The sequence below is a fragment of the Dendrobates tinctorius genome, unplaced genomic scaffold, assembly GCF_039654945.1.
Source record: "Dendrobates tinctorius isolate UK_male_01 unplaced genomic scaffold, ASM3965494v1 ptg000039l, whole genome shotgun sequence".
NCBI lineage: Eukaryota > Metazoa > Chordata > Amphibia > Anura > Dendrobatidae > Dendrobates > Dendrobates tinctorius.
The window spans coordinates 64,818,667-64,834,107 of record NW_027361707.1 but is presented as its reverse complement, the minus strand read 5'-3'; the positions used below and the strand labels follow the sequence as shown (position 1 = coordinate 64,834,107).

At 46.3% G+C, this 15,441-nt stretch overlaps 1 protein-coding gene across 3 annotated transcripts in view; it reads left to right on the top strand.

Moving 5' to 3' along the window:
• The window catches only part of ARAP2 (ArfGAP with RhoGAP domain, ankyrin repeat and PH domain 2), a 453,511-nt gene that overhangs the window by 329,466 nt on the left and 108,604 nt on the right, over nucleotides 1–15,441 (top strand). The window lies entirely within an intron of this gene.

Sequence of the window (15,441 nt, the reverse complement as noted above, 5' to 3'; positions counted from 1 at the left end):
GCATTTTGTAAAAAAAAATATTTCTACAATTGGATGTTTTAAAAATTGGATGTTTTAACCCCTTTGACATTTGACGTATTATCTCGTCCATGTGCCCTGGGACTTAATGCCCATGGACGAGACAGTATGTCATGTGCAATCACCCGCGCTCATGGGGGGAGCACGGCTAATCGTGGCCGGGTGTCAGCTGATTCTCACAGCTGACACCCGGCACTAAGTGCCAGGAGTGGCCACGGACCGCTACCGTCATATTAACCCCTGGAACACTGTGATTAAACATGATTGCAGCGTTCCAGAGCCGATAGAGGAGCTGACAGCCACTCTGCCTTTGGATCAGAGACACCGATCGCTGCCATGGAGCAACATCCAGGTTTCCAGAGCTGAGAGACTTCCTGTCATGCACAGTGCACATCAGGAAGTCTCTCACGTTAGTGCATTGAAGCTGCAGCGCTGACAGTTTCTGTATCGAATGGAAGCGGAGGCATAGGTGATGAAGTTCACATTTGTTTTTTATTTTTTGAGTGGAGCCTCGAGACCTCAGACTGGGGGGCTCCGAAGGAGGGTTAACTAGTGAGCCCCAGGCATCCATAGTAAGGTCCCTTGGACAGGACCAGAGTGGAATACCTGCCAGGTGCACTTGCCTCCGGTGCGAGGCCAAGTCTGAAGAGAAGATCAGAATGTTGTCCAGGTAGACAATGACACAAGTATATAGCAGATCGCTGAAAATGTCATTAACAAATTCCTGAAAGACCGCGGGTGAATTGCTTAGGCCAAACAGCATTACCAGGTATTCTCAGTGGCCATCACGGGTGTTGAAGGCAGTTTTCCATTCATCTCCTCGGATTCGGATCAGGTTGTAGGCCCCACTGAGGTCCAATTTTGTGAAGATCTTGGCCTCTTGGAGATGATAAAACAGCTCTGAAATAAGAGGTAATGGATACCTGCTTTTTACGATGATCTGGTTTAGATCCCGGTAGTTGATACAGGACCGCAGGGATCCGTCCTTTTTCTTCATAAAAAAGAATCCTGCTCCAGCCGGTGAAGATGACTTTCAGATAAACCTCTTGCCAGGTTCTCTTGGCTGTAGTCCGACATGGCCTGGATCTCTGCTTGAGAAAAAGGATAAACTTTCCCACGAGGAGGAGATGTTCCAGGGAGAAGATCGATTGGGCAGTCATACGACTTGTGTGGAGGTAGTCTCTCAGCCTCTTTTTTCCCAAAGACATCAGAGAAGGACCAGTAAGAGGAAGGTAACCCTGGCAGGGTAACTGATTGGACTGGAGGCAAAACAGGTTGAATCCGGGATAGGCATCGATCCATGCAGCAATTTCCCCATCGCAGAACCTCTCCAGTTCTCCAATTTAGAACCGATTCATGTATCTAAAGCTATGGTAGACCTAAAAGCAAGGGATGAAACAAACCAAGGTACACATAAAAACGGATTCTTTCAGAATGCATTAGGCCTACCCGGAGTTCCAAAGGCTCAGGCAGAAACTGGACGGGCTCAGTCAGTGGTTTGCCATCTATGGCGGTCACCCGTAATGGATCAGGAACACACTGGACTGGTAAGCGGTAACGATCCACAACCGCTTGCTGGATGAAGTTCCCTGCGGCTCCAGAATCCAACAAACAAAGATCAGAGAATTTTATTGCTCCAAAGAACGCAGAGACAGAGATGTGCAGTGATGGAGAGGAACATTCTCTACCTAGGGTGGCCTCTCTAACCAAACCTAAGCACTGGAGTTTTCTGATCTCTTAGGACAGGTACTAATCAGGTGCTCAAGACTACCACAGTAGAGGCAACTTCCCTCTTTGCGAAGCGCCTCCTGGCAGCGGCAGGCCAAACTTACACGATCAACCCCCATGGTTTCAGGGAAGGAAGATGAGGTAGCCAACTTAGGTGAAGTAGAGCCCAGGTTGTAGGACTTTTTGTCTCGTTTGATCTCCTTGGAATGTTCCTGAAAAAAAAGGGTCTTACCAGCTCATTTGAAAACAGCCTGTGGTGTGTGGGAGCAAGGAATCACGTCGACCAGCGTGTAGTCACTCCAGAAAAAATAAAAAAAATCCAGCTACTATAAGATCCATTTATTGAGTAAAAAGTAAGACAGAGTTCACATGATTGTCTCTATTACGCGTTTTGAACACCCACACTGTGTTCTTTATCAAAAAAGCTGACGACAATGCTGGCAAATGCCTTTTTGTACACAGCTATAGCCAATAGAAAATGATGATACATATGTGTCACATACAATTAATTAAAATTACCCCATATGGGTAAGAATTAATAAGACATGTAGAAAAGCATATATCAATTACTAAAACATATAGAAAAGCACTTAGCAGTTAACCACCATTAATAACAAGAAAACAGAAAACGCAAAAAAAAACCACGAAAAAAAAAAAAACACCACCATAATTATTTGCATAATTTAACAATTCAATGTCCGCACATTAATAATGATATAAGATCTCCATTCATGAATTTAAACCGCTCGGTATGCATGTTCCCAAACAGAAGATCCAATAAGCTTCTCTTGTCAATAAGCGTTGACAAGAGAAGGAATTGTATCCGAAACGCGAGTTAGGGTTTGGCAGCGTGTGGTGATCCATGTTCCCTCTCCCTGGTATGTGTTGGAGCTATTAATATTTGTTGGGCCTAAGGGCCTTCGGGAGGTTTGGATACATATAATCTTCTGTGTGGTTAGCCAGCTTGGGATTTTTTCTCTACTCTATTTTTCGCTGACGATCCATTTACTTATTAACCCTCGATGCTCCTGGCCCTTGTGATTATTTTTTATCTATACTCCTTTACACAACCAGCTTGTATATCATCTTATTGAGGTGCACTATTCTCCTACATGCTGCTTGGTTTTTCGTGTCACTTCTGTATTCACTAACTGCCAATCTTTTATCTGTGTCCTTAATAAAGATTTGTGATTTTAATACATTTGAGTTTGGACATTTCTGCACTGGTCTTTCTTCTGAAATAATTGCATACCAGAATATAGAAGACACAGAAGGGTTACACGAGGAATAAAGAAAAAGTTCCTCCCAATAGGACATTACCAAATTAGTCACTGAAGGAGAATGTTTGCCACCCATGGACACTCCTCTGCATTGAAGATAAAAATTCTGATCAAACAGAAAATAATTATGATGTAATAAAAAATGCAACACCTGCAAGACAAATTGTGAAAAATCAGACGTGTATTCACTATACTTATGCAAATGATGTTCCACAGCCATAATAGAAACCTTTTCAGGTATTGATGTATACAGTGAAACTACATCACAACTAATCCAACAAAAATTATCCTTCCATACTACATCTGACAGTTGTTCAAGAACATCCTTAGTATCCTTAAGAAAGCCGGGTGTGCGAATGCAGAGGGGTTGTAATATAGTCAAGTCACTGACTGAGATGTTCAGTGACTGATCCTATCCCAGAAATAATAGGGCGCATTGGTGGCAGTAAAACACCCTTGTGAACTTTAGGCAAACATGCATGATTGGAAGTATTGGGCAATCAGTCCTAAGATAATCATACTGTGATTTACTGATAACTCCTAGAGAAAGTCCCTCCTCAATCAATTTAAATGTTTCTTTTTGATATTGTATAGTGGGGTCACTTCTCAATTTGATATAGGTAGTATCATCCTGTAATAAAAAATTAATTTGATGGCGGTAAACAGAAGAATCCATTGCTACTACTAAGCCTCCCTTGTCAGCCATTTTTACGACTATATCTGTCATGTTTTTAATTTCATTTATTGCTTTATATTGAGAAGGGGTTAAATTGGCAAGACTGTTGTTTTTGGTTAATCTATCTAGATTTTTTAATTCTCTTTCAATGACATTTTGGAAACAATCCATACATTCAACACCCCTCATAGTGCGCCAGTGTGTCTGACGGCGAGTTGGCCCTCCCACCATCAGAGACACTTTATTGTACTATGAGAGGCCCTGTGCCAGTGCCATCGCCAAAGGGTGGGGCCATACACCTGTTCAGAGCAACAGCACTTGCCCGGGTGTGCCAGGTGGTGACCCCGGTCCTGGGGGGGTGGGCAGCCCAGTTAGGGAGGTTTAAAAAAATGGCATATGTTGATGTGTAGGCTGGACTTTCAGCAGCTGCAAATGGAAGAATTGGAGAAGTCCGAAGAAGAGGACAAAAGCGAGCGTTTTTTCTGGCAACCTATGTGTTATCAGGGGAAGGTGGGACAAAATCCTTTGAGACCCATGCATGGTTCATTTTAATGAAGGTTAGATCATCAACATTTTGGGTCGACAGACGGGTCCTTTTTTCTATCAGGATTGATCCAGCAACACTGAAAACTTTTAGATAGCACACTAGCAGCAGGGCAAGCAAGCTCCTGTAAGGCATATTGTGCCAATTCAGGCCATGTGTCCAGTTTAGAGGCCCAATAGTCAAAGGGGAATGACCTGTGAGGGAGAACCTCAATATGGGAGGAGAAGTAGTTTGTAACCATAGTTGACAACTGCTGTCTCCTGTCACTTTCAATCGATTCTGTATTAGCTGTCGTGTGCACGGTACTTGAGAAATCAGACCACAACATGGTCAGGAAACCCTTGTCTCCAACGCCAGTTCGGCTGTGTGCACCACGAACACCTCTTCTATTTTGCCCACTACGGCTCATGGGAGAACCAGCTCTGCTGCTGTGTGCTGGGAATGCCTCAAACAAATGGTTTACCAGAGTTGCTTGTTTGTTAGCCATTATTAGCTCTAGGTTCTCCTGTGGCATGATGTTGTGTAATTTGCCTTTATAGCGTGGATCGAGGATGCTGGCCAACCAGTAATCGTCATCCCTCATCATTTTGTTAATTCGGGGGTCCCTTTTTTGGATCCGCAAGCTATAATCACACATGTGGGCCAATGCTCCTGGTGTCAATGCTGCACTGCCAGTGGTGGGTGGAGGAGCACTTTCTAGCAAATCCACATCCCTCCAGTCACACACAAACCCTGTACCTGACCTTGGTATGCCCACATTTTCTCTTGCCCCGTGAGAAGCATCCTCCTCCCCAAAATAGTCTTCCCCCTCATCCTCCTCCTCATCTTCCTCTTCTTCCTCCACCTCGTCCATGACAGTTCCCTGACCAGACAATGGCTGACTGTCATCAAGGCTTCCCTCCTCCTCCTCCTGTTGCTCCTCTACTGCAGATGCCTGATTCTTAATGTGCGTCAAAGTTTGCATGAGCAGATGCATAAGTGTTATGCTCATGCTTATGATGGCGTCGTCTGCGTTTACTAGCCGTGTGCATTCCTCAAAACACTGAAGGACTTTACAGAGGTCTTTCAGCTTTGACCACTGCACACCCGACAACTCCATGTCTGCCCTCAAACTGCCTGCCCGTGTATCCTCCCACAAATGCATTACAGCCTGCTTCTGTTCGCACAGCCTCTCAACCATGTGCATGGTGGAGTTCCATCTTGTAGCAACGTCTATGATTGGGCGGTGCTTGGGGTGGTGGAGTGATCGCTGCAGCTTCTGCACACAACTGGAGTGTACAGGCGAGCAACGGATGTGCGAGCACAGTCTTTGCAGCTTATGGAGCAGGGCTGTTAACTTCAGATAATTTACGAAGCACTGCACCACCAGATTCAAGGTGTGAGCCAGGCAAGGTATGTGTTTGAGTTTTGCAAGGGCTATGGCTGCCAATAAATTCCGCCCATTATCACTGACTACCTTGCCTGACTCAAGATGTAGACTGCCCAGCCATGACTCATTTTGTCGATGCATGTAGTCGGCCAGTACCTCCGCGGTGTGTCTGCTGTCGCCCAAAGACATCATTTTTAAAACTGCCTGCCGCCGCTTACCACTAGCTGTTCGATAGTGGGACACCTCGTGTGCAACACTGACAGATGTGGATGGAGTGTTCGTGCGACTGTGCTCTGTCGACAAGCTTTTGCTTCTGGAGGAGAAGGAGGAGGAGGGTCGAACGCCTACAGCCAACTGTTTCCTATACCGTGGGCTAGACAGCACTGTTCCACTGCCGCTGTCTCCTGTGGAGCCTGCATCCACCACATTAACCCTGTGCGCAGTGATGGACACGTAACGGCCCTGGCCATACCTACTGGCCCATGCATCTGTTGTGAGGTGCACCTTTCCACTCACTGATTGTTTAAGTGCATGGACAATGCGGTCTTTCACATGCCGGTGGAGGGCAGGGATGGCTTTTCGAGAAAAGAAGTGCCGACTGGGTAGGTCATAGCGTGGGACAGCGTAGGCAATGAGCTCTCGGAAATCTTCGCATTCAACCAAACGCAAGGGGATCATCTCTAATGAGATCAGTTTGGCAATGTAGGCATTCAAAGCCAGTGTACACAGATGAGAGGATGAATACTTTCTTGTCCTACTGAGAGTGTCTGGTAGGGTGAGCTGGACTTGAGAGCTGCATATGGGGGAACTAGAGTTGGACCTGACGGACTGGGAAGGGGTTGGTGATGGTGAGGGTGTTGATGGCCTAGATTCAGTGTTTCCTCGTGAAAATATTGTGATTCCCTGACTGCTTTGGCCTAGCGACGACACCTCAACATTTCTTGATGGTGGTGTGCTTAGCGGTGGCCTTACAGTGGGGGAATCGATGGAGCATTGCCGGCTAACTTCAGTCAGATCAGGTGCACATGTACTACCTGAGGTTTTGTAGTCCATCCACGCTTGCAAGTGCATTTTGGTTAAATGTCTAAGCATGCAACTGGTAGTCAAATTTCATTGATTTTTCCCTCTACTTAAGGTCCTTCGGCATTTCTTACAGATAACTTTTGAGTCATCAGTAGGATTTTGTTAAAAAAAGTGCCACACTGCATTCTTCCTACTATGGTACAAATTTTCAGGGCTTGCACGCTGTGCTAATTTGACCGTCTTGCCAAGCTGTCCTGCAACTCTTTTAGTTTTCTTGCCAAGTTTTTGAACAGCTATGGTCCTGCCGGATAACCGCTGCTGTGATGACGATGCCTGCTGCAGATCCTTCTCCTGTTCTGACCTATTGTCACCGGCACCCTCTTCCCCCAATGGATGCCAATCCTGGTCAACAACTGGGTTATCCATGACCTCGTCTTCAATGTCATCTGCACCTTCCTCTGTACCTTCCTCTGTGTCACCGTGTAAGGTGGAATAGTATGCGGGAAGGGGCACCTGAGTTTCATCAAGGTCTGATTCTTGTTCAGTAGACTGCGAGGGCAATGTAGTGCTGTGGGTGAATGTACCAGCAGAATCATCTAGCAGTGGCTGTGCATTAGTGCACTCCAATATCAGATTCATCTTGGACTGGGGAATTCAGGATTTGACTTGATAACCCAGGAATAGTATGTGAAAAGAGAAGAGCTCCATGGGGTAATCTGAAGTGTGTGCTGCGGCATCCTTCACTTTTGGTGTGGGCGAAGGACACAAGGAAAGGTGTTGTTCCTGACTAGAAGCCTGCACTGACGACTGTACTTGCAGTTTTTGTAACTTCAGAAGAGGAGGCAATGTAGCTGGAGGCTGTTTCGGCAATTTAAGCCAAAGCCTGTTCCTTATGCTCCGGCTTTAAAAGTGGTTTACAGATAGTCCTCGGTTTATGACGGTCTCGAGTTACGTCGTTTCGTGGTTACGACGCTTTATACGACACATCATTCTGACTTACGCGGTTTTGCGTCGTAAGTCGAACTACGTGCAACTACGTGCAGCGGCGGAAAAATAGAGTCCAGTACTGTACACTGTACCTGGTTAAACTAGGAAAACGAGTCTCCTGCACACCATAACACCATTCATTATGGCTCCTACATGTAAGCTAGACTTATCTGATACCAGTGCATCAAAGAAAAGGAAGGCCATCACCATGGAGGTGAAAGTTGAAATCATAAGGCGATCTGATAAGGGGGAAACACCAACAGAAATTGGCAGGTCATTAGGACTTAGTCGTTCGACTGTCGCTACGATTATCAAGGATAAAGATCGAATCCTTGAACATGTGAAAGGATCTGCTCCTTTGAAAGCAACAGTGATAGCAAAGCAGCGTAGTGGGCTTATTATTGAGATGGAAAGATTATTGGTGCTTTGGTTGGAAGACCAAAATCAACGCCGTATCCCTGTGAGTCTTATGGTTGTTCAGGAGAAGGCTAGGCGACTGTTTGAGGCGTTGAAAAGAGAAAAGGGGGAAGGAAGTGAAAGTTAAGAATTTGTGGCGAGTAGGGGATGGTTTATGAGGTTTAAGGATCGTGAAAATTTCCATAACATTAAAGTGCAAGGTGAAGCTGCTAGTGCTGATGAGAAAGCAGCAACTGAGTTTCCTAAAGCATTGGCTGAGATAATTGAGGAGGGTGGTTACTGTGCTCAACAAGTGTTCAACGTGTATGAGACAGGCTTGTTTTGGAAATGTTTGCCTAACTGTACGTACATCGCCAAGGAAGAGAAGTCAGCACCAGGTCATAAAGTCAGCAAGGAGAGACTGACTTTGCTTCTTGGAGGCAATGCTGCTGGCGACTATAAACTGAAGCCCATGCTGGTGTATCAGGCTGAGAATCCAAGGGCACTCAAGGGCATTTCAAAGGGTCAACTACCAGTCATCTGGAAGTCTAATAGGAAGGCATGGGTGACACTTGCAGTGTTTGATAACTGGTTCACCAACCATTTTGTGCCAGGTGTGGAGCGGTATTGTACCTCCAAGGATATCCCCTTTAAGGTGTTGCTAATTTTGGACCATGCCCCAGGACACCCTGCCATCTGGATGACTTTAACCCTAATGTCAAGGTGGTTTATCTTCCACCTAATACCACTGTCCTAATACAGCCTATGGACAAAGGAGTCATTGCTACATTCAAGGCCTACTACCTCCGAAGGGTCATTGGTAATGCTTTAGCAGCAACTGAAAAGAATAAGGACTTGACTCTAAAGGACTTTTGGAAAACATACAACATCCTTGATGCTGTGAATAACATTGCTGATTCCTGGGATGAGGTTAAGCAGACTAATATGAATGTTGTGTGGAAAAAACTGTGTCCCCAGTTTGTGAATGATGTCACAGAGGTCCAAGAGTCAGTGACTAGTGTCATAAAGAACGTTGTTGATATGAGTAAGACAATGAATCTGGAGGTGGAGGAGGATGATGTCACAGAGCTACTGGCATCTCATGGAGAGGAGTTATCTGCTGAGGACCTTATTCAACTGGAGAAGCAGATGATAGAGGAAGACATACCAACCCCAGAACCTAAGAGATTTACAAGGCAGGGCTTGGCAGGAGGTTTTGCCCTGATACAGGAAGGGTTGTCAAGGTTTGAGGCTGAGGATCCCAACATGGAAAGGTACACTAGGGTTGCCAGAGAAGTCATGGATTCCCTTAGGTGTTACAAGGAGATCTTGGAGGAGAAGAAGACGGTCTCCTTCCAAACTAACCTGCAGCAGTACTTCAAGAAGGTAGAGAGGCCTGCAACAGATCCTGCAACAGATCCTGTACCCTCTACCTCAGCTGCCCCTCTTGACTCACCTGCCCCTCTTGACTCACCTGCCCCAGTATCTCCAGCACCTTCTGCAGCTTCCTCCCAATAAGCCTGTTCTCTCTTTGGAATTGATACCTTTATTTATTACAGTACACTGTTTATTACTGTTACAGCACTTACAGTACAGTATTTCATTATTAAACGTACTGTACTGCACAATATTTTACTGTACCTATATTTATTGATAATTATGTAGGGTACTCTGTTAGGCTAGGTGTTTGGATAGGCTAAGTTTTTGCAGTACTGTACTGTTATTATGGTACAGTACTGTATGAACGTATGGCCCGAGTTACGTCGAAATTCGGTTTACGACGCCGGGTAAGAACGGATCAACGTCGTAAGTCGAGGACTACCTGTACCTAGAAAAGGGATACTTAAAGGCCTTCTTATGCCAGACGATGATGCAGGCTCAACACCTCCTGCCTTAGCTGCTATTGTGCTATTGCTAGAACCAGCCGATTCACCACCACCACCACCAGTGGCCTCTTCCACCATACTTCCTCATGTTTGGGAAAATGTACCAAAAATACCAGCAAAGAAATGGTACTGCATGAGGAGCGTACAGCTGTGTAAGGTGTATGTTTAAAGTGAAATCTCCGTATATATTTTGTGAGTCACAGATGCTCACCCAGTATGTATTTCACCGTAATCCAACAAGCAGATATCCGGTACTGTATCAGAAGTATACAGCTGTATACGTTGTTGGTGAAACTGTCAATCTCTGTATATGTATTTACGGAGTGTCACACACACATGCTGACTCTGTATAGATGTGACTGTAATAAGAACAGCAGATATCCAATACTGTTTGAGAATCGGACAGCTCAAAACGGTGTACGGAGAAATGGAAATGTCCGTATATGTATTTACGGTGTATCACACACACATACTGACTCTGTGTAGATGTGACCGTAATAAGAACACCAGATATCCAATACTGTTTGAGAATCGAACAGCTCAATATGGTGTATGTAGAAATGGAAATGTCCGTATATGTATTTACGGAGTGTCACACACACGCTGACTATGTGTAGATGTGACTGTAATAAGAACACCGGATATCCAATACTGTTTGAGAATCTGAATATACTGTTGTGTTGTACAGTGAAAATCACTATCAGCAGAAGCACTTTTTTTCCTGCCTAAACATTCTCCCTATTGAGAATGAGCAGCAGCAACCTCTCCCTATGCTAAGATCGGTAGAAGTAAGATGGCGGTCGGCGATCAAGGCCTTTTATAGCCACTGTGATGCCACACAAAGCCAGCCCACCTTCTCTAACATGGTGGGGGCCGCTGCCTATGTAATCGCGTTGCCCACAGTGTGCGCCTCGATGATTGGCTGAGAAAAGGCGCCTGAAGCATTGTGGGAAACGCGACTTTGGCGCTCAAGTCGGCAACCTCATGGCCGACCTCACGCTATGGTCGGGTTTCGATCGTGGTACAAAATGAGCCTGCTTAGAAAACCTGTCCACCACTACCCATACCACCGTATTACCCTTAGATGGAGGGAGATTGGTAACAAAATCCTTGGATAATTGAGTCCCTGGTCTTTCGGGCACTGCCAAAGGCATCGGCTCCCCTGCCGACCGGCTATGAGAGCTTTTGGAATGAGCGCACACCCCACAACCAGCAATGAATTTTTTTTATGTCCGAGCCCAGGGTAGGCCACCAAGAGATCCTAGCCACCACCAGATGCGTGGCTGAAATACCAGGGTGAGCACTCAGCTTGGATTTGTGGAACTCCTGCAAGAGTTTCAGGTGAAGTTGCTCTGGGACAAAAAACTTACCCCCCGGCTTGGCTGCTGGAGCCCGCGACTGGGCCCCCTGAGTCTCCCATTCCAATTCAGATGAGACCTCTGCTAACACAACCAAAGGGTGAAGAATGGAGGATGGTGGCTCGGGGGGAGACACCGGCTGAAAACTGCACGATAAGGCGTCAGCCTTGACATTCTTAGACCCTGGACGAAATGTAATCGTAAACTGAAAACGGGAAAAAAAGTGACCAAGGGGCTTGTCTGGGCATTAGTCTTTTAGCAGACTCAATGTATGACAAATTTTTGTGATCCGTGATCACCGTAATCGGGTGACTGGCCCCCTCCAAATGTGCATCCATTCTTCAAACGCCAATTTGACCGCAAGAAGCTCTCTATTGCCTAAGTCATAATTTCTTTCCGCAGCAGAGACCTTCTTGGAAAAGAAAGCACATGGCCTGAGGTTGGTTAGAGTGGCAGGCCCTTGGGACAACACCACCCCCACCCCCACCTCAGAGGCGTCCACTTCCATGACAAATGGTTTGGACAGATCTGGCTGTAGTAACACGGGAGCAGACATAAAGCTTCTTTTCAGGGTTGCCAAGGTCTCTTTTGCGAGCGAGGACCAGTTTCTCACATCCGCACCTTTACATGTAAGATGTGTGAGTGGTTTGACCACCTGTGAAAACCCCCGAATAAATTTGCGGTAATAATTGGCGAACCTCAAGAAGCACTGAAGACCCTTAAGGTCTCGGGATTGCACCCAATCCGCAATGGCCTGCATCTTCTTGGGGTCCATGCGAAAACCCTCACAGGACACAATTAATCCCAAAAAAGACAATTCTTGAACAAAAAACACACATTTCTCCAATTTGGCATACAGATGATTTTCCCTCAGTCTTTGGAGAACGGTTCGTACATGATTCAGATGAGATTGACTGTCGGGAGAGTATATCAGAATATCATCTAAGTAGATAACAACAAAACGACCAATGAGATCCGAGAATACCACGTTGATGAAATTCTGAAATATGGCTGGGGTATCGGTAAGACCAAACGGCATGACAAAATTTTCAAACAGTCCCTTGGTCGTGAGGAACGCGGTTTTCCATTCACCCCCCTCCCGGACCCTTATCAAATTATATGCCCCCCGAAGATCCAGTTTGGAGAACCATTTTGCCCCTGAAAGTTGGTTACACAAATCCGGAATCAACGAAAGGGGGTACATATTTCGTACAGTAATCTTGTTGAGCTCACGAAAATCGAGGCGGGGACGTAAACCGTCATCTTTTTTCTTTACAAAAAAAACCCCTGCCGCCACAGGTGAGACCGAGGGACATATTTGTCCTTTGCGAAGACTCTCAGCAATGTAATCTTTCATGGCCAAGTGCTCAGGGCCAGATAAATTAAACAGACGGGCTTTAGGCAATTTAGCCCACGGGACTAACTCGATAGCGCAGTCAAAGGGTCTATGTGGAGGCAACGTCTCGGCCTCGCTTTCAGAGAAGACATCTTCGAATTCTTTCAGGTACTCCGGAATACCTTCCAGCTTGACAGATGACACAGATACAGATTTAACAGGTTCAACCAATAGTGCAGACTTATCACATAACATCGAATCATTAACCCCCCACTGAAAAATCTCCCCCGTTTTCCAGTTAATGACTGGGTTATGGCGTTGTAACCAGGGCATGCTCAACTCCAATCCTGCTGGTAGATTGTCCAGAACCAAACAACTTAAGTTTTCCAGATGGGTAGCGCCCACTTTGAGCGAAAACAAGTCAGACATAAAGAGAATTCCCTTTTTAGTGAGGGGGAGGAGTCAATGGCCACCACTTTGATCGGAACCTTAAGTCTAACTGTCCCTATCTTACAGCGTGTGGCCAATTGGGAGTCAATAAGATTGATGGATGATCCGCAGTCCTCAAAAGCTGTAGAGGGAAAACAACAACCGTCCACTAACAGTTCCACATGGAGCAACACCTTAGAAAACGAGGAAAAGGGTACCTGAGGGTCTGAGTAGTCTCCCTGCTGCCTACCCAGACCTAGTCGTTTCCCGTCGACCAGGTTGAGGATGGACAATCAGGACACTACCTTTTCCAATGTCCCGTTTTACCGCAGTAGAAGCATAACTGCTTTTCTCTCCGGCGTTGTCTCTCCTTTTCCTTCAGGGAGAGAGCCCCTACATCCATGGGCACAGAAACAGTCTCTTTTCCACTAGGGATCAATGGAGTCTCCGCCTGCATCACCCCCCTGGCCCGCAGCCTGCGGTCCATCCGGACGGCCTGGGTCATGGCATCCTCGAGTGAGTTAGGTGGGGGATGTAATGCCCAGGCATCCTGTAACCGCTCGGACAAGCCTCTGCGAAAGAGTCCTCGGAGTGCGTCATCGTCCCAAGAGACCTCTGCGGCCCAGCGGCGGAAGTCAGTACAAAACCACTCGGCCGAGTGATTCCCCTGACAGACACTCATCACCATGTCCTCTGCCAATCGCACTCCGTCCGGCTCATCATATATGTGCCCGAGGGCCTCAAAAAACGCATTCACAGACACTCTCTCAGGGGCAGTGGGAGGAAGGGAGAAAGCCCAAGCTTGTGGGGACCCTCTTAATAAAGACATAATGACCCCAACCTTCTGACTTTCGTCCCCAGAGGAACGTGGCCTCAAACTAAAGAAGAGTTTGCATCCCTCCATGAAGACCCTGAACTCCTTTTTGTTCCCAGAAAAGAAATCAGGCAGTTTAACAGGTGGTTCTGGAGACACCAAAACAACATCACTCGCCCCAGCCCCCAGAGATCCAGCAGATAAAGCCCCTTGCACAGTCTTGGAAACCTGCTGCTGAGAATGAGCCAGAGCTTGCTGCTCCAGAGATAAACCCTGAAACATCTGACTCAGATTTTTCATTTGCTCAGCTAGAGATTGTATGGGATCCATATTTCTCAGCACAGAGAAGAAAAAAAAAAAAACTTAACGGTCAGTTATAATGTCACGGTCCTGTCAGCGCCGGCGTGCAGCCACAGCGGAGCAAGGACTCACCCACACTGCAGAGGGGCCTGGGGTCAGACACGGCCGGATAGTTCAAGCAAACAAGACCTGGAGAAGCTAAAGTCAATGAGCAGTGAAGGACCTACGGTCATGTGACTGCAAGGGGGCGAGGCTTAGCATCCTGCTGTCAGAGATAGGCAAAATACTATACAGGAATGCTCAAAGTCAGACAAACCAGGTCATACACAGAGATAACAATAAAGTACCAGGGATGAGACAGAACAGATAGTCGGGTACAGGCAGTGGTCAAAGCCAAACAGACATAGAAGGTACCAAGCAGAATCCAAAAAGCAGTATCCAGAGAACAGACAGAGTCATACACAGAGTATCAGATAAACAAGAACACAGCACAAACACACTCAGGGGTCACCACACAATGCCAAGGGCAAAAGTATAACTGACGGGGATGGGAGCGTCCTGAGGATATAAGAAGCTTTCCCAGAACCAGGGAGAGGCCACAATCATAAGCCCCAGGTGTGCAGGTAAGCCTGCACTGGGATCACAACCTTTAACCCCAGAAATGCCAGTCATCAGCACTGGTTCCAGACTTTAACCCCACATGTGCGAGTCAAACCTGCACTGAGATCATGACAGGCAGCCTGTGGGGGGTGTGGCCTAGCACTGTAGTAGGCCACACTAGAAGCCGGGGACTAAATTTAGGCCGGAAGCCTGCAGGGGAGAGGGGGGATAGTGCAGTTGGCGATGGGGAGTGCTGACTGAGCCGGGAGAGGGCTGGGAGGGTGCCGGCACTATTTGGCCCCTGTCCTGAAGACTGTCTTCCTCACAGCCCTGCTCTCCAACCGCATCCCACTCTGCTGCTTCGTGATTGGTTGGTGTCCCACTCTGTTGCTTTGTGATTGGTTGGTGATACACACACACATTCAGATTTATATATATATATGTAATGTTCACAGCTCATTGGACACCATTGTCAGCTTCATTGAACTTCAGGAAAATTTCCATAGAATAGAAAAAAATAATTATATTAGATTTTGGTATTTTTATAGAAAAACATAGACAATGTTTGTCATCATTAATAAATCGACTTAGAAAAGGCTATATCATCAGGCGACTTTTTCTTGAAAAATGCAGATATAAATAATTTTCCCCTTAGGATTATGAACTGTAATATAAATGTGCAGTCAATTTTCTTTAC